General features: G+C 37.1%; 1 long non-coding RNA gene across 1 annotated transcript in view; it reads right to left on the reverse strand.

Annotated features, from left to right (window-relative positions):
- The window catches only part of LOC109027973 (uncharacterized), a 131,134-nt gene that overhangs the window by 71,136 nt on the left and 39,388 nt on the right, over window positions 1-20,610 (reverse strand). The window contains exon 2 of the long non-coding RNA XR_010135005.1: window positions 13,696-13,779. This is a non-coding gene — a long non-coding RNA (uncharacterized lncRNA). The remainder of the gene's footprint in view (window positions 1-13,695; window positions 13,780-20,610) is intronic.

Below are 20,610 nucleotides of genomic sequence, written 5' to 3' on the forward strand. Positions count from 1 at the left end.
CTTAGTTACTTCCAAATTTCCATCAAAATGCCTAAAAAGACACAGAAAAATATAAAACTTACAATATCAAATAATGAGGCTGATTGTCAACCTGTTGCCAACTATGAGAGTAGCTTTCACTGCCTATGAAGCTAATGGTCTCAGAGTCAACCCTGCAGCTTCCATGGCCCCCCTCCTCTTCAGAGAAAGCCACTCTAGAGCTTCACTGTCAGTACCCACTAGTCACTTGTGGCATTTAAAATTTTAATTTAAAGTGATTAAAATTGAGTAAAATTAAAAGTCTAGTTCCTCAGTACTAGATAGCCACAGTGGCTAGTGGAGGCCACATTGAACAGCACAGATACAGAACATGTCCATCGTCACCTGAGGCTCTATTAGCCAGGCATACTTTTTAGAACAGGATCTGGGTGGGCTCTGTCTTTCAATCCTGATCACTCCCCTTGTATAAGCAAAACATTTTCTTTGTTTTTTGTTTGTTTGTTCATTTCAGATGGAGTCTCCTTCTGTCGTCTACGCTAGAGTGTAGTAGCACGACCTTGGCTTACTGTAACCTCCGCCTCCCAGATTCAAGCAATTCTCCTACCTCAGCCTCCCAAGATTACAGGCACCCGCCACCACACCCAACTAATTTTTATATTTTTAGTAGAGACGGGGTTTCACCATGTTGGCCAGGCTGATCTCAAACTCCTGACCTCAGGTAATCTGCTCTCCTTAGCCTCCCCAAGTGCTGGGATTATGGGTGTGAGCCACCATGCCCAGCCCTTTTTCTTTGGATTTTATTTTGGCTCTACAGTGATTCCTTTGAACTAGACATTTCAAATCCTTCCCTGCTTCTTGATCAGCCTCTACCCAGGAAACTAGTGCCATTTTCCCTGTTTATGCCCTGCCCATTTCTACACAGAGATCAAGTTGTCCCTGCCAACACTGTCTATTATCTGCTGAGTAGAGGAAGGTTAGATAGTAATTTATAGAGGACTCAAGGCTAGAGATTTCCATCGATTTTCCCCAGTTTCCTTCCCTGCCCAGGCATCTGACCCTATCCTGATGAGGGACACAGGCCTGACTCTCTGAGGTGAAATTTTCTGTCCAAACAAGGAGATGTAACTAGGTATCTATAATCCTAGCACACGAGCTTCCAGAAACTAGTTGCTAAAGGTGAGAATTAGAGATATCAGAAGAGGCCGGGTGTGGTGGCTCACACCTGTAATCCCAGCACTTTGGGAGCTCGAGGCAGGTGGATCACAAGGTCTGGAGTTCGAGACCATCCTGGCCAACATGGTGAAACCCCGTCTCTACTAAAAAATACAAAAAATGAGCCGGGTGTGGTGGCACACACCTGTAGTCTTAGCTACTAGGGAGGCTGAGGCAGGAGAATTGCCTGAACCCGGGAGGCGAAAGTTGCAGTGAGCCGAGATCACATCACTGAACTCCAGCCTGGTGACAGAGTGAGACTCCATCTCAAAAAAAAGAAAAAAAGAGAGAGCTATCAAAAGGAACTCTAGCCATCCTGCCAATAACACGTATAAAAAACCATGGAGGAAAAACATCTGCAATACAAAGCATATAGATGACAACAGCTCATCACATAATAAAAAAGATTAATGAGAAAAGACCCACACCCAGATATTTCTTTTTTTTTATTATTATACTTTAAGTTCTAGGGTACATGTGCACAACATGCAGGTTTGTTATATATGTATACATGTGCCATGTTGGAGTGCTGCACCCATTAATTCATCATTTACATTAGGTATTTCTCTTAAGGCTATCCCTCCCCGCTCCCCCAACTCCATGACAGGCCCCAGTGTGTGATGTTCCCCGCCCTGTGTACAAGTGTTCTCATTGTTCAATTCCCACCTATGAGTGAGAACATGCGGTGTTTGCTTTTCTGTCCTTGCAACAGTTTGCTCAGAATGATGGTTTCCAGCTTCATCCATGTCCCTACAAAGGATATGAACTTATCCTTTTTTATGGCTGCATAGTATTCCATGGTGTATATGTGCCACATTTTCTTAATCCAGTCTATCACTGATGGACATTTGGGTTGATTCCAAGTCTTTGCTATTGTGAACAGTGCTGCAATAAACATACATCACACCCAGATATTTCATGGTTATTGATTAAAAGGAAAAAGTATTTAAAGCATCCAGATCTTTAGAGACAGGTAATCTGAAAAGGAATAAAAATCAAACTGGCCGCAGACTTCTCTGAAATAAACACTAGATTTCAACAGAGCAATGTCAACATTATTTTGAAAGAAAAATGATTTACTCTAAGAAGTTTTTCACTAGCTGAGTTATTCATAAGTGATGAAAATGAAAAAACACAAAGTAAACTGCTTACATTCCTGTATTAAAGTAAGTTTCAATAACTAGCGGTTGGGAAAGATGGAAGGGTAGAAAGCACCAGGAGTCTGGCTGTGCTCCTACACAACAATTATACTGGCAAAATCTGCCTAATGTAACTATTTTTGCAACTCTGGAGTCTACTGTAAGCTTGCAAATTCCAGGGGAACGTATAAGGTAAAAGCACAATTAATTTTAATTTTAGCTCTTAGAACAGTAGCAGCTACCCATCCCCCAGTTCTTGGAGAAACTTGCATGCAGCCTATGGGCTCCAGGGTGGGCAAAAAGGATGTTGTCTTCCAAATATTAGAGATCTGCATCCGATCACTGATTGCTACTTCTGATCACAGAGGTGCAGACAAGAAGGTGGGCAGACTTTGTTGTACCTCCCTGAATTGTTACAGGCTCCTTCCCATCTGGCTGAAGTGACTTCCAGAGGATTCAAAGAGCCAGCACCCTTTTTGTTTCCTCCCTTCATTTTTCCCCTTTTGAGAATGAGAGATTAGAAACTAGGATATCCAAAAAAAAAGAAAAAGTTGCATATACAGGAAAAATTAGAAAATTATCTCATATGCCCATAGAAAGGCAAAGGCTCAGAAAAGACTTGAGAAGATCTTAAGTTTACATCTTAAACTGGCACAGAGTTAGCCTAAAACCATCAAAAAAACAAAAACAATAAACAATAACAAAAAAACAGCAAACCTGGGCAAAGAGGAGAATCTGATTTCCAAAGATACGTTATCAAATTCAAATACTGTTTTCAACAAAAAAAATCACAAGACATACAAAGAAACAAGAATGTATGGCACATTCAAAGGAGAAAAAATTAATCAACAGAAATTGGCCTTGAAAAGATCTGATGACAGATTCACTACACAAAGATGCTCAAAGAACTTAAGGAATATGTGGAGAAAGTCCAGAAAATCATGTTATTAACAAGATAGAAATATCAATAAAGATGTAGAAAACCTAAAAAGAAAACAAAAAATTCTGGAGCTGAAAAGTACAATTGAAATAAAAACTCACGAAAGCAATTAAAAGGCAGATTTTAGGAGGCATAAAAAAGAATCAGTGAACTTCAACATAGGACAATGGAAATTATTGAGTATGAAGAACAGAAAGAAAAAAGATTGAAGAAAGTAAACAGAACCTAAGGGATACGTGTGACACCATCAAAAAGACCAACTTATGCATTATGAGAATTTCACAAGGAGAAAAGAAGGCTAGGTAAAGAAAATATTTGAAGAAAAAATAATAGAAAACTTCCCAAACTTGAGGAAAGAAATGAACATAGATGTCCAAGAAGCTCAACAAACTCCAAGAAAGACGAATTCAAAGAGAATTACATCAAGCCACATTAAGAGAGAATCTTGAAAGCAGCAAGAGAAAAGCTACTTGTCACATAAAAGAAATACTCAATAAAATTAACAGCAGATTTCTCACTAGAAATTTTGGAAGCCAGAAGTCTGTGGGCTCATACGTTCAAAGTGCTGAAAGAAAAACACTGTCAACCAAGAATTCTATTAACATATCTGGCAAGACTGTCCTTTAAAAGTAAGGGAAAAAATAAGATATTCCCAGATAAACAAAAGCTAGGGGAATTCATTACCACTAGACTTGCCCTGCAAGAAATTATAAATGGAGTCCTACATGGTAAAATGAAAGGACACTTGCTCAAAGCCATATGAAGAAATATAGATCTCAATAAAGGTTAATATATGGGCAACTGTAAAAGCTAGTATTATTGTAGCAAGCGTAACTTCTTTCTGTATTCTACATGATTTAAGAGACTAATACATTTTAAGAAAAACAGTTATTAGTCTAAAAGCAAGTATTATTGTAACTTTGGTTTGTATTAATGACTCCACATTTTGATTGTTACATAATTTAAGAGATAATATATTTGAAAGAACTATTTTATGTTTTGCGGCATACAATCTATAAGGATGTAATTCTGTGACTTCAACACCTGAAAGGAGTAGGCACCGAGCTGTAAAGGAGCAGAGTTTTTATATGTTATTGAAGTTAAGATAGTATAAATTCAAAATAGAATGTTATAACATTAGACTATTAAACGTAATCCCCATGGTAGCCACAAAGAAAATAGCTATAGAAAATATACAAAAAGAAATGAGGAAGAAATTTAAGCATTTCACTAAAATCAAAAATTTACTTATAAAAGAAGACAGTTAAATAGAAAATGAGGGACAAAAAAGCTATAAGGCACACAGTAAGCAAATAGCAAAATGACAGAAGTTCTTCCTATTATGCATTACTTTAAATGTAAATGGATTAAACTATCCAATCAAAAGACAGAAATTAGCAGAATCCCTAAAAACACATATCCAACTACATGTTGTCTACAAGAGACTCATTTTAGATCTAAAGACACAAATAGGTTAAAAGTGAAAGTATGGAAAAAGGCATCCCACACAAATAGTAACCAAATGAGATCCAGGGTGGCTATACTAATATGAGACAAAGTAGACTTTAAGTCAAAAAGGTTTACAAGAGACAAAGAAGGACATTATATACATTTTTAAAGTTCAATACAACAAGAAGATATAACAATTATAAACACTTACATACCTAATGTGTAAATCAAAATCCAAATACGTTAAGCAAAAACTGACAGAATTAAGGAAGAAATAGATAGGTCTACAATAATAGTTGAAGAATTCAATAGCCCATTCCCAATAATAGATAGAACTATCAGAGAGAAGATAAGAAAATAAAGTACTTAAACAACACAATAAACCAACCAGATCTAACAGAAACATCAGAACACCATACCCAATGACAACAGTATCACATTCTTATCAAGTATACATGGCTATTGGATAGCCATGGATAGCACACATGGATATTTTCCAGGCTAGCTCCTATGTTAAGCCACAGATTAAGTCTCAATAGATTTTAAAAGATAAATATTATATGAAATGTCTTCTCTAACCACAACAGGATGAAGTTAAAAGTGAAAAACGGAAGAAAACCAGGAAATCCACAAATATTTTAAAATTAAACAATAAACTCCTAAACAACCAATGGATCAAAGAAGAAAACACAAGAGAAATTAGGAAATTAGAGATGAATGAAAATGAAAACACAACATATAAAAATATATGAAATTCAGTGAAAGCAGTACTAAGGCAGAAATTTATAGCTATAAATGTTTATATTAAAAAACAAGAAAGATCTCAAATCATAAACCTAACTTTGTAAACTTAAGGAACTAGAAAAAGAACAAACTAAACCCAAAGCTAAGAGAAGGAAGTAAATAATTAAGAGTCGAGCGGAGATAAATAAAATAGTGATGTGAAAAACAGTACATAAAGTGAATGAAACCAAAAGTTGTTTCTTTGAGAGGATCAACAAAATTGACAAACTTTTAGCTACATGGACTAAGAAAAAAAAGGAAAGATGCAAAAAAAGATGAAAGATGCAAGTTGGGCACTGGGATTATTATGAACAATTTTACACCAACAAATGGAATAACTTAGATGAAATAGACAAATTCCTAAAAACACAAAACCTTCCAAGACTAAATCAAAGGAATAGAACATTAGAATAGACCTGTAACTAACAGAGATGGAATCAGTAATCAAAAATCTATCAACAAATAAGAGCCCTGTATTGATGGCTTCACTGTCGAATTCTACCAAACATTTTGAAAATAACAAACACCAATCCTTCTCAAACTTTCACAAAAAACTGAAGAGTAGGGAACACTTTCTAACTCATTCTATGAGACCAGCACTACCCTGATACCAATACCACACAAAGACACTATGCTAAAACTACAAACCAATATTCCTTCTAAACTTTACTGCAAAAATTCTCAACAAAATACTAACAAACCAAATTCAGCTGCATATTAAAAGGATTATACACCATAACCAAGTGTGATTTATTCCTGGAATGCAGTGGCTTATTCCTGGAAGGAGTTTGTATGTGCAACATACAAAAAGAGATCAATGTTTACATCACATTAACAGAATTAAGGGGGGAAAAAACACATGACCATCTCAATAAATGCAGAAAAGGCATTTGACAAAATACCCTTTCCTGATTTAAGAAAACACTGGATAAATTAAGAATAGAGGAAACTAACTCAACATAATAAAATTCATGTTTGAAAAACCTACAGGAAACATCATACTCAATGATGAAAAACTGAAAGCTTTTTCTCTAAGCTGGGAATAAGGCAGGAATGCCTGCTTTCTCCACTTCTCCATTTCTGTTCAACATAGTATTGGAAGTTCTAGCCAGAGCAAATAGGTAAGAAAAAGAAAATGCATCAAAATTGGAAAAGATGAAGTAAAATGACCTCTATTCACAGATGCTATGATATTATATATAGAAATCTTAAATATTTCACAGAATAACTGTTAAAACTAATAAGTGAATTACAATATGGATGAACCTTGAGGACATTATGCTAAGTGAAATAAGCCAGTCACAAAAAAAATATTTTGTGATTCCACTTATATATGTGCTTACAATAGACAAAATCATAAAGACAAACAGAAGAATGGTGATTGTCAGGGCCTGGGGTAAAAGGGAAAGAAGTGATTAAATGGTTAGAATTTCAGTTTTTTTTTTTAGCTTCCTATCTTTTTTTTTAATTTTATTATTATTATACTTTAAGTTTTAGGGTACATGTGCACAATGTGCTGGTTTGTTACATATGTATACATGTGCCATGTTGGTGTGCTGCACCCATCAACTCGTCATTTAACATTAGGTATATCTCCTAATGCTATCCCTCCCCCCTCCCCCCACCCCACAACAGGCCCCAGTGTGTGATGTTCCCCTTCCTGTGTCCATGTGTTCTCATTGTTCAATTCCCACCTATGAGTGAGAAAATGTGGTGTTTGGTTTTTTGTCCTTGCGATAGTTTGCTGAGAATGATGGTTTCCAGCTTCATCCATGTCCCTACAAAGGACATGAGCTCATCATTTTTTATGGCTGCATAGTATTCCATGGTGTATATGTGCCACATTTTCTTAATCCAGTCTATCGTTGTTGGACATTTGGGTTGGTTCCAAGTCTTTGCTATTGTGAATAGTGCCACAATAAATATACGTGTGTATGTGCCTTTAGAGCAGCATGATTTATAATCCTTTGGGTATATACCCAGTAATGGGATGGCTGGGTCAAATGGTATTTCTAGTTCTAGATCCCTGAGGAATCGCCACACTGACTTCCACAATGGTTGAACTAGTTTACAGTCCCACCAACAGTGTGAAAGTGTTCCTATTTCTCCACAGCCTCTCCAGCACCTGTTGTTTCCTGACTTTTTAATGATTGCCATTCTAACCGGTATGATATGGTATCTCATTGTGGTTTTGATTTGCATTTCTCTGATGGCCAGTGATGATGAGCATTTTTTCATGTGTCTTTTGGCTGCATAAATGTCTTCTTTTGAGAAGTGTCTGTTCATGTCCTTTGCCCACTTTTTGATGGGGTTGTTTGTTTTTTCTTGTAAATTTGTTTGAGTTCATTGTAGATTCTGGATATTAGCTCTTTGTCAGATGAGTAGGTTGCAAAAATTTTCTCCCATTCTGTAGGTTGCCTGTTCACTCTGATGGAAGTTTCTTTTGCTGTGCAGAAGGTCTTTAGTTTAATTAGATCGCATTTGTCAATTTTGGCTTTTGTTGCCATTGCTTCTGGTGTTTTAGACATGAAGTCCTTGCCCATGCCTATGTGCTGAATGGCATTTTCTAGGTTTTCTTCTAGGGTTTCTATGGTTTTAGGTCTAACATGTAAGTCTTTAATCCATCTTGAATTGATTTTTGTATAAGGTGTAAGGAAGGGATCCAGTTTCAGCTTTCTACATATGGCTAGCCAGTTTTCCCAGCACCATTTATTAAATAGGGAATCCTTTCCCCATTGCTTGTTTTTGTCAGGTTTGTGAAAGATCAGATAGTTGTATATGTGTGGTATTATTTCTCAGGGCTCTGTTCTGTTCCATTGGTCTATATGTCTGTTTTGGTACCAGTACCATGCTGTTTTGGTTACTGTAGCCTTGTAGTATAGTTTGAAGTCAGGTAGCGTGATGCCTCCAGCTTTGTTCTTTTTGCTTAGGATTGACTTGGCAATGTGGGCTCTTTTTTGGTTCCATATGAACTTTAAAGTAGTTTTTTCCAATTCTGTGAAGAAAGTCATTGGTAGTTTGATGGGGATAGCATTAAATCTGTAAATTACCAAGGGCAGTATGGCCATTTTCACAATATTGATTAGGAAGACTCAATATCGTGAGAATTTCAGTTTTACAAGATGAAAAGAGTGCGGAGATGGATGGTAATGATGGTTGCAGAACATTACAAATGTATTTAATACCACTGAACTGTACGCTAAAAAAGGTTAAAATGGTAAATTTTATGTTATGTGCATTTCAACACAGTAGAAAACATGGAAAAAGTAACTAATGGTCCTAAAACGTGTTTGGAAATGAACATTTTCAATAATGTACATATATAAGTAAATACATGTATAAGTATATACATGTTATATAAATATACATATTAACTTATATTTTATATATCTAAAATGTAAAAAAATGATAAAAATAAACCTGACAAATTCTTATGTTATAAACATAAATTCTACATTTGGCTTAAGAAAATAAAAGTAGTATAATTTTCTTGCCTTGAGTAGAGAGGTCTCAAAAGATAATATTTTATAGTTTACTGATAAAAAATATAGAGGAAGGTATCCTTTTGCAAGTTAAAATTAATCATTGAATTTGTCACTAATGAAAATATAAACTGTGTGCATAGCATCAACTGTATTAATCATTAAATTTATCACTAATAAAAATTGGAATATTCATAAAAATATAATACAGAAAAATAAAAAATAATGGGAAAAAAGAAAGAACTAAGAAGAAAACAAAAAGTAGAGAAAACATAAGCAAGTAAACAGGCTAAGACACAAAAAGAAAATAAATGAAACAGAAGACAGAAACAAAGATAATTGCACTAGGAAAAATACTGATTTGAAATGTCAACTTTATCACAGACTAAACTTCTATATAGTAAGATTTATGTGCATACTCTTCTATTGACACTACAAATTTATATTATTATGTCTTTGGTATTTTTTTGAAAAGTCATTTCTCAACAATAGCAAAAAAAGTTTTTTAAGATTTTGAAATTAAATGAAGACAAATATTTTATTCAACATAGTACTGGAAGTCCTAGCCAGAGCAATCAGGCAAGAGAAAGAAATAAAGCCATCCAAATAGGAAAAAAGGAAGTCGAGCTATCCCTGTTTGCAAGCTATGTGATTCTTTACCTAGAAAACCCCATAGTCTCTGCCCAAAAGCTCCTTGATCTGAAAAACAACCTCAGCAAAGTTTTAGGATATAAAACCAATATACAAAAAATCAGGAGCATTCCTGTACACCAACAACATCCAAGCTAAGAGCCAAATCAAGAACACAATCCCATTCACAATAGCCACAAAAAGAATAAAATAGCTAGAAACACAGCAAACCTGGGAGGTAACAGATCTCTACAACAAGAATTACAAAACACTACTCAGAGAAATCAGAGATGACACAAACAAATGGAAAAACACTTCATGCTCATGGATAGAAAGAATTAATATTGTTAAAATAGCCATATTGCCCAAAGCAATTTACAGATTCAATGTTATTTCTATCAAACTACCAATCACATTCTTCACAGAATTAGAAAACTATTATTTTAAAATTCATATGGAGGCCAGCTCACACCTGTAATCCCAGCACTTTGGGAGGCCAGGGTGGGAGGATCACTTGACTCCAGAAGTTCAAGACCAGCCTGGGAAACATGGCAAAACCTCATCTCTACAAAAAATGCAAAAATTAACTAGGCCTGTTGGTGTTCACCTGTAGTCCTGGCTACCTGGGAGGCTGAGGTGGGAGGATCACCTGATCCCAGGGAGGTCAAGGCTACAGTGTGCTGTGATCATACCCCTGCACTTCAGCCTGAGCGACAGAGTAAGATCCTATCACACATATACACAAAAACAAAATTCATATGGAACTATAAAAGAGTCTGAATAACCAAGATAATCCTAAGCAAAAAGAACAAAGCTGAAGGCATCACTCTACCTGACTTCAAACTTTACTACAAGGCTGCAGTAACCAAAACAGCATGGTGCTGGTACAAAAATAGACACATAGACCAATGGAACAGCATAGAGATCTCAGAAATAAGACCGCACACCTACAACCGTCTGATCTTTGGCAAACCTGACAAAAACAAGCAACAGATAAAGAATTCCCTATTTAATAAATGGTGCTGGGAGAAGTGACTAGCCATATGCAGAAAAGTGAAACTGGACCACTTTCTCACACCTTATACAAAAATTGACTCAAGATGGATTAAAGGCTTAAATGTAAAACCCAAAACTAAAAACTCTAGAAGAAAATCTAACCAATTTCATTCAGGACATGGGCATGGACAAAGATTCATTAAAATGTCAAAAACAATTGCAACAAAAACGAAAATTGACAATCGGGATCTAAATAAACTAAAGAGCTTCCCTCACAGCAAAAGAAACTATCATCGGAGTGAACAGACAACCTACAGAATGGGAGAAAATTTTTACAATCTATCCATCTGACAAAGGTCTAATATTCAGAGTCTACAAGGAACTCAAACAAATTTAGAAGAAAAAAACAACTCCATTAAAAAGTGAGCAAAGGACATGAACAGACACTTCTCAAAAGAAGACATTTATGCAGGCCACAAACATACGAAAAAGAGCTCAACATCACTGATCATTAGAGAAATGTAAATCAAAGCCACAATGAGATACCCTCTCACACCAGTCAGAATGGTGATTATTAAAAAGTCAAGAAACGCTGGGCGTGGGCACGGTGGCTCATGCCTGTAATCCCAGCACTTGTCAAGATCATGCCACTGCACTCCAGCCTGGGTGACAAACCAAGACTCCAACTCAAAAAAAAAGAAAGAAAAAAAAATGTCAAGAAACAACAGATGCTAGTGAGGCTGTGGAGAAATAGGAATGCTTTTACACTGTTCGTGGGAATGTAAATTAGTTCAACCACTGTGAAAGACAGTATGGTGATTTCTCAAAGACCTAGAACCAGAAATACCATTTGACCCAGCAATCCCAGTCCTGGGTATATACCCAAAGGAATATAAATCATTCTTTTATAAAGATACATTCACACATGTGTTCATTGCAGCACTATTCATAATGTCAATGACTTGGAACCAACCCAAATGTCCATCAATGAGAGATTGGATTTTAAAAAAATGTGGTACGTATACACCATAGAATACTATGCAGCCATAAAAAGGAATGAGATCATGTCCTTTGCAGGGACATGGACAGAGCTGAAAGCTATTTTCCTCAGCAAACTAACACAAGAACAGAAAACCAAACACCACATGCTCTTACTTCTAAGTGGGAGCTGAACAATAAGAACACATGGACACGTGGGGGGGGAAACACACACTGGGGCCTGCCGTGGGGTTGGGGGCAGGGAGAGGGAGAGCATCAGGAAAAATAATAAATGCATGCGGGGCTTAGTACCCAGGTAATGGGTTGATAGGTACAGCAAACCACCATGGCACATGTTTACCTATGTAACAAACCTGCAGATCCTGCACATGTATCCCAGAACTTAAAAATAAAATAAAAATACCGAATGGTTAAAAAGAGAGAGAGAGAAAAAAAAAACATTTCTAACAAAACAAGAAAGTGATTAATACAACATACCATATGCATAAATGAAATACTGTATTTCACATCTATTAAAATTCAGTTTTCCACAAATCTAAAACACAATGAGATATATATTTAAAAAACCAGGATACATATAGAATATGTATATATTTTGTACATATTAATGGTTCTCTCTAGAAATGAGATTTATAACTGATATCATTTTAAACATTTCTGTTACTATTTTCTACATGTCTATATTGCTTTTAAAATCAGAAAAAATAGACTTTTTATCTGATGTAAAACTAAAATTATGAATTCAGCATCCAAATGACTGCACCCTGTGACTGAGTCCATGTGAGATTCATTACCTCAATGTGACAGCTAATTTTTCATCAAGCCCACTTGTGAATAAGCCTCCATGACCTCCTCTGTTGCGTTCCACACAATTTAGCACTTGATGATATGCTGCTTTGTGTGCTATTTGAGGCTTTTTACTATCAATGCATGTGTGTTAGTATTACTGAATTCAGTAAACGTTTACAAAGCACCATTCTGTTGCAGACTCTGTTATGCTACTATGTTCATTTGTTTTGTATTTAATTATCACAACTTTAATATACTCATAAGATTCGATAATTTTTAAAGATGTTAAAAGGTAAAGTGACTTGCTCAAACTCAGAGTGGCAGAATTGAAATTTCATCATAGGCCTCCTATTTCCAGGCTTGAATAGTTGTTCCATGAAAAAGAGTTTGCACTCTGAGAGAATGAGCATTACACCTTTTACTTAGTCCTCTCACCTAAGGTGACCAGAACGCTTCACACAGTGCTCTGTAGGTTAATTTCCTAATGGATATTACCATACGGAAGTAGTGTAATGATCCTCTACTTTCCAATCTGTGCATAAAACTGAGCAGTGCTTATCAAATCCTGGATTTGTGCTGCTTTGCTGAGACAGTGAGACAAGCCATTCAGAGACTTATCCCAAAAATTTGCCAGTGTGCTGAATGAATGGCAGATGCAAATGGAGGTGCGGCCTGATAGATGAAAGCAAGCACCACATTGGGCAGGGCAGGCAGGAAGCTGATTTTATTAGGGAAATTTATAAGCAGAAAGTGTGTAAGAAGAGGCACACAGTTCTCCCATGTTGTGGGCAACCCATGGAGAGGTATGTGGGGGCTGAGACATACTGTGGGCTACGCTCCAAGAGGGGTTCCCCTACCCCCCTGAAACTCTACCATTTCATATAAGACAAACAAGCAAGCAAATAAAGAAATAATAATCTGAGTTGTCATGCCAGCCATTCCTGAGGGTTGCATGCCTGTGCTTATATCACTTGGAGGCCTTGAGAAGCAACAGACTATGTGCAGCCACCCAGGCAGAGAGAGGAAGTGTAGCCACCAGTTCCTTCTATAGCTTTGGCTGACTTTTCCTGACCAGGTATCTAGGATCATCCCCAGGGCAATGATCTCACCACGGAAGACTTAAGCCTTGATGTTTTATGTGACATGTAATAATTTCATCTTTCTGTTCTTCCACCATAAAATGAGAAGGTTATATGAGCTGAAAGCCCACCATGGCATCCCAGCCTAGATTAATTGGGTGCCCCACCAGTGTGCTCTGTCACCCTTTCTGACACTCCTATCATGGAAACATGCATACCTGTGTATTTGTCTGATTCCTTTTTCAAGAACACAAGACTTCCTTTGGGTTGCTCTAATTTTTTCACCAAGGCATCCCCAGCATCTAACACAAGCCAATTATAGAGAATCAATTAATATGGAGTTATTAAAAATAAATTTTAATAAATAAATATTTAAAATATTTAATAAATTAAATTTTTTTAAAATTTATTTTAAAATAATACATTTCAAAATAAATTTAAATTTATTAAATAATTTAATGAACAAACTATTAAATAATAAATTAATTTTATTAAATAATTTAACAAACAAATTTTAATAAATTATTTATTAAAAATGTATAAGTAAATGGAGGGATCCCTTTCAGCTCTTATATTTATACTTCAATCACACTGGCAAAACAGGTTTCTGGTAGCTACAGGCAAAAGCATCTAAGCCAATTTAAGAAAAGATCCCTGGGTAACTGTGTCCCTTAATCCTACTTACCTGACTATACCTTCCCTTGCTCTTCAAAGTTCTCCCCACCTGAAGGCTTATCTAGTCCCAGGGTCAAGACTAAACCGAATTTAAACATGGTAGCCTAATATTCTGTTAGGCTGTAGCACAAGTCTACCCACTTTGCATCCTAAATCTTTACAGCTTCTTGTCACACCCAGTGCCCACAACCCAGTGAAGGCCACTGAGATCCCACGTGGTCTCTTGGGTTATCAATTTTCTGCTTCCTTATGCCCATTTGTAGGATCAAACTTCTATTGAGGTACATGATTTCTTCTTGCTCCTGCTGGTCTTTTCCTGTTTTCAACCCTGCCCAGTACCCTAAGACCAGCCTTCCTGATGTGACAGCTGTCCACTTGCGCAGTTATCCCTCTCCCCCATATCCATGTCCTCTCACATGAGCTTCCTCCACACCCACCTGTCAGAACACTGTTAACTTCTCTTAGCAACTTCTAAGGTGGGCTGTTGCCTAAATCATCCCTGAGCTTGGGACGTGCCTTTAAGACACTGGAAGCCCTGAGATGCTGGCCCAGCTTGTCTGCCTCTCTGTCCCTGCCAGACACTCATTAGGTTGGCTGCCCTGTGTTAACGGAAAGAGCCATCATGCCCACACCCAGGATAAGCCCCCTGGGCTTCCCTGGACTGCCCAAAATCAAGCGTGGTTTTGGGAATCTACCAATAGCTTTCATTTCCCTCCTGGTTTGTTTAATTCAATTTTAAATATTATTATAGTAGAAACTGAATGGATATTGTTTTGTTTGTCAGGATGACAATATCAATTTATATGTTCATGTTTGAGATTTATTTCAAGACTCGGCTTAAAAGCTATTGTGTAGTCAAATAGTTTCTTAAATGATTCAAGTTTCACAAAATTTTGAATTTGATTAGTTTTCTGGACTGAAAACTTCTACAATGAGTGGAAAGTTTTCATAAATGTGACAGCCACTTTACTTTCAAGAAGTGATTTTCTGGCCTGTTTTTAATTCTGCAGTGACACCAGCTCCTTTTCAATAAATTAGTTGCTAGATATAATAGAAACAAATGTGCCATTATTTCTATAGTGAAGGAAAATATTTTGTAGTTCTGTACTTTGCCATGTTTCTTTCTGAGTAATCTCTTTTTCCTTCCCCTAAAGCATTTTGGACACTAAAGCTTAGCCGTGGAGGTAATTTATCACAGATGGGGTGACCAACCATCCCAGTCTGCCCAGAACAGAAGGGTTTCCCAGGAGACAGGACTTCATGATCTAAAACCAGGATGGTCCCAGGAAAACCAGGGTAGTTGGTCATCCTAAGTCTACAGGGCCTAGGAGGGGAGGTACAATAGGAACAACAGGCATCTGCCTGAAGAAAAGGAGATGAAGGCAGCCCCTACAAGGAAAATAGGAAAAGAAGAAATTCCATCAGCAAGAAGAGGAAGAGATTTAAAAGTGAGAATGAGGATTAGGACTATGCCAAGGTCTCTCATGATCTAGTATCCCCAACCCTAGAGTCTCTACTCTAAGACCTGGATTGAGGGAGTATTTAAGAACATAGAAGCCCCAGAGAGTTGGGGGCAATAAAGTAGAGGAACTTGTGCCCTACCTCCTATTTGGTTCCTTGGGAGGAGAGCACCTTTCAAGTTAACTCTGGGCCAAGGTGGGGCAGCTGCATCAGAACAGAAATGGCAGTGTGGTGGGCACAGGTGAGGCCTGGAGATGGTACCCCATGTCAAGGCAGTGAGTGGAGGGCCCACGTAAGGGACTGGAGAGAGAACCTGTGTAAAACTTGGAAGCTGGATACTAAAAAAACCCAGAGGGGCTTACATCAGCAGTGGAGCAGAGAAGGTTGTCTGTAGCCATGCAGAGAGTATAGAGCTCAAATAAAAATAGTCACAGTCACCCAGAGACCAGAGATAAACCAGGTATCAGCAGGAGCCAGCAGAGAAGAACAGAAATTGTACCAAGGGGCTGTCTCCCTCCTTACAGGCTGTCAGGCTTCTCTACGCACGCAATGCCAAATTGCAAAGGAGACTGGAAGATTAGGGGAGACTTTTTGGAGAAAAGAAATAGCCCCGATAAGGATACTGGCTATTAAACTGACTTGAAATTGATTGGACACCGTGTTCCCTTCAGGGATACGTTTTTTGGGGCTTAGTTTTCCCAGCAGCAAACAGTAAGGATTCTGATGACCTTTCCCTTCCACTCCCAATTATAATAAAGGACAGTACTTTTTGTGCATATCTCAGTTACAATATAAAAAAAATTAAACCCTGCCACATTTTCATGGTGTTCAATTCTACCTTCTTTACTATTTATTGTTCTCTGAATTAGTTCCAAATATAGCCTTCAAATCAAGAAGTGATTTCTATTTCGCAACTGTGAGTTATTGAGATTGGAAAGATCATGCCATAAAAATAGTAACAACAAAGACCGTAAATATCAGAGTCATCATGAAATTGGAAGTCTTCCCCCTTTCAAAAGGAATCTTGGCATCTCTCTTGTAACTGGCATGCCTAACTCATAGCCATATTATCGTTACCATTCTTCCTTGGCTAAAACAAGATTTTTCCTACAGCATATTTTCTTGCTTTCCTTTTTGCCCTACATCTTTGTTTCACGTATTTACAATATAGTACTTTAAAGACACCGTAATTTTGGAAATATCAAAGCATTTATGTAAATTTTAAAGGAAAAAGACTTTCAATAGCTGGACCATTCCATTGCTCAAACCTTGTAACATGGGAACTTATCAACTTGGCTTATACTTAGGCCAAAATGTACTATTGCCTTGGCAGAAAAATAGAATTTGCTTTTGACTAAGAATGGATTAAAGTCTTCTTTCTAGAAAGTATGCTCACAATGGCATTCTGTTCAGAGTGAGGTCTGTGCAGGTGTGACTTGGCAGGATTTGGGAGGCATAATAATAGGAGACATTGTTGTAATTGGAGTCATTTTACTAAAAGTATAGAGGATAAATTTCTAATCTACTCAAGCAATTAAGATTGAATAAAATACAAAAAGTATCTTTCTCCAGAGGCATGGTTTCTATGAAAATAGCGACCTTTTGAGGCTCATAAGTTATCCCAGTGTTAATTTCCTCCATCCTGCTGTCTCAGCTTAGCCATACCTTGGGGCTTGCATTCCTTCTCAACTAGACCTAATTTTATGCTCTGACAATTTCCCCAGAAATTTGCTTCCAACATAGCCAGGGTTGTACACGTAATTTCAAGTCCTGATGCCTAAATATTTTCCTTGACAAAGCATCAGCTTTGACTCTAGTACAGCCTTCTTCCTTTTGCAGTGTTAACCCCTGGGAAAGCGTGTTGTCAAGCAACCTTGGTGAAAGCATCATAGACTCTATAGTGTGTCTCCACAAAGATCAAAGTGCCTGAGGAAAATATGATGGCATTAGCAGACAGCCAGGAACTCTGACTTCAGTAGGATTTGGTTAACAGTCTACAGAACAGAGGTTGGCACACTACAGCCCATGGGCTAAATCTAGCCTGCTGCCTGTTGTTGTAAATAAAGCTTTATTGGAGCACAGTCACTAATTTTGTTTTCAAATGAGAGTATTATAATAATATATATGTGTGCTTTCACACTACAATGGCCATGCTGAGTAGTTGCAACAATGACTGTATGACCAGCAAAGCCTAAAATGCTTACTATCTGGCCTTTTACAGAAAAAGTTTGACAACCTCCACCTAGAATCTGACTGGTGGACCTTTCCCCTTGAAATTACTAATCAACCAAGGACCGTCTTCCCACTGAAATTGTTATGACTTCAGAATCCTTCCCAGTGTAGACAGACACCAATATTCACTCCAAGTTGCCACCCTCGACCTAGAATTTTAAAACTCTAGAGTCATATGGGGCAACAGAAAGGAAAGCCCATTCCTCACAAGCTAGGTAATCTAAAGATTAAACGCAGGTTGCTCTCTCACTATTCATTTTTCTATCTTTCTACAAAGTTAGGTATACTGTCTACCAGGGCTGGTATTCTAAACAAGATCACTGGGCTGGGAGAAACCAGAATGGAGCATTTTGTTCTTCCTTCTATCTTAATCCATTCAGGCTGCTATAACATAATACCACAGACTGAGAAATGTATAAAGAACAGAAACTTATTTCTCACAGTTCTGGAGGCTGGGAAGTCCAAGATCAAGGCACCAGCAGATTCAGCAATTGGTGAGGGTTGGCTTCCCAGTTTATAGATGGCTGTATCTTCACTTGGGAGAAGGGCAAGGAGCCTCTCTCAGGACCCTTTTATAAGGGCTCCTTATTCATGAGGGCTCCACCTCCACAACCTAATAACCTCTCAAAAGCCCTACCTCCTAATACTATCACATTGGAGATTAGGTTTCAATGTATGAATCTGGGGGGAACATAAACATTCGGTCTGTGGCACCTTCTATCTTCAAGTTTTCATAGAACTTAGTAACCATACTACCAATAAGTGAAACAAACAATTTCAAAAAGTTGCGAAGAAATTTTGTAATCATTAGGAAAAGAAAAAGTTACCTTCCATAGCAACCTTAGACTATCTAATGAATCTCTATATTTGTTTTTTCTTTTCTTTTTTTTTAACTTTGAACCAATTTCATCACTCTCTGTCACTGTAGAAAGGTCATCATCCTCAGTACTTTCCCTCTTAATCAATTACCTTGCCACAAAGCCTTTTTGTTTTTTAAAAATTAGGCTTGTGAGAAAATTTTCACACTGGTGCTTCCTAGCCAAGGAAAGAAAACATAATTGCATTTTTCCTTAACCACCCCCTTTTCTCTGAGCGTATGCCCAGAAAAGCTACAGGGGAAGAATAATTTATACTCAAGTCTTAAAATGAGGATTCTTCAGCAGCTACTTTACTCTTCTCTAACTAAATGAGAAAGCACTTAACAAAAGCACTTTAAAGTGTCATAGAATACCCATGATACAAAAAAGAATTATTTATCCTCCACTTAAGTACCACATAATGAGATATTATTAATAAATAAATGAAAATTGATCCACTTTGCGAATGACAAAGCTCAAATCTCTTTCCTACCAGTGATGAGGTCTCTTTCCCAATGCCAGCCCACAAAGGAAAAGCGATTTCACTTTAGAGAGCTCCAGTAATGTAAATCAAAGGTTTTATGGCTATGCTGCTGGGCTTTCTAGTGATTTTGCTGGTATCAAACGATAAGCATCTGAATCAGTAAGCAATGAAGGTTATTAAAGGTCCCCACATTCCCAGAATACCTGCACAGTAAAATAATCACTGAGGAATAGATATTGCTTCATTAAACTTATTTTCCCAAAAATAATGTTAGCAATAGTTCACTTAGCAAGAGTTACTCTTATTTCTTCATATTCTTTGTATCTGTATTCTGTAATCTGCACTTTCAAACCTCAAGCTAAAGAATGCAAGCCTTACTTCTGCAGTAAATAGGACCAGAAAATGGCTAATTCTCGGAGACTTTGAGATTCCAAACCTTTAAGGTGTTTAAAAGTAAATTGGTATGGAAATTGAGATTTGGTTTTAGGCGCCAAAATACCTCTTACATGCATAGTCACTGAATTGCCACTTTTTCATAGTTGAGTTCTCCACTTTTTTTTTTTTTTCATTTTCCTTATGAGGAGAGGAACAGAAAAGACAGCAAATCCCTATATCCATGCCAAATGCTCTTAAAGTATCTGTGAAGTTTATTTTTACATTTTATCAGATGACCCAAACACTAGATATCCTATGCCTAAAATCCTGCCATCATGATAAGGCCATGCTGTCCTAAGGAAGGCAGAGAGTCATGCACCATTAATATGGGAAATCAAACAACAGGGATATGAAAGCTTGGATAACTCAAATCTAAGAGTAAACTTGATAGATTATTCAGCATGAAGGTTAAATGATTTGTTGAAGGTCACAGAAGAGGCTACAAAGCACGGACTGCATCACAATTTTTTAGGCATTTCTGTCTCCACTTTCTGGCATTTCCCAAAGACAGTCAATCCTATCTATAGTGTCTGTTAACTAATGACTACAGAAATCACCAACACTGGCAGGTGAATTCTACACTACAGTAAATTACTGTTCTACATTTGGCCAAAGAAAGTAAACTCTTCCAGGCCCTTCCAAACCTCCCTAGATCATTGGATGGGAAAATAACCTAGTTATTCCCATGCTTTCATTCTAGAATTGTATTGTAACATACAAACTCCCTAAACCTCCAAAAATCAGGCTTTTATGTTTAATCAAAGTTTGATTATTAAAATCTGAATTGTTTCATCCACTACCTGCCATCAGTTTCCCACAGATTCCTTTTTTTACATTTTTAGTCATTTTTGCTCTATTATGAACAGAGATGCTTATTGATGAAGATCCAGTCAAGTGGGCTGAGAAACAAATGCATTTTAAGGACAAATGACCTGAGGAAATAGAGAGTGAAATTTGAGGTAGAAAAGCAAACTGAAGCAGGCATTAAA

The sequence above is a fragment of the Gorilla gorilla genome, chromosome 7 (assembly GCF_029281585.2).
Source record: "Gorilla gorilla gorilla isolate KB3781 chromosome 7, NHGRI_mGorGor1-v2.1_pri, whole genome shotgun sequence".
NCBI lineage: Eukaryota > Metazoa > Chordata > Mammalia > Primates > Hominidae > Gorilla > Gorilla gorilla.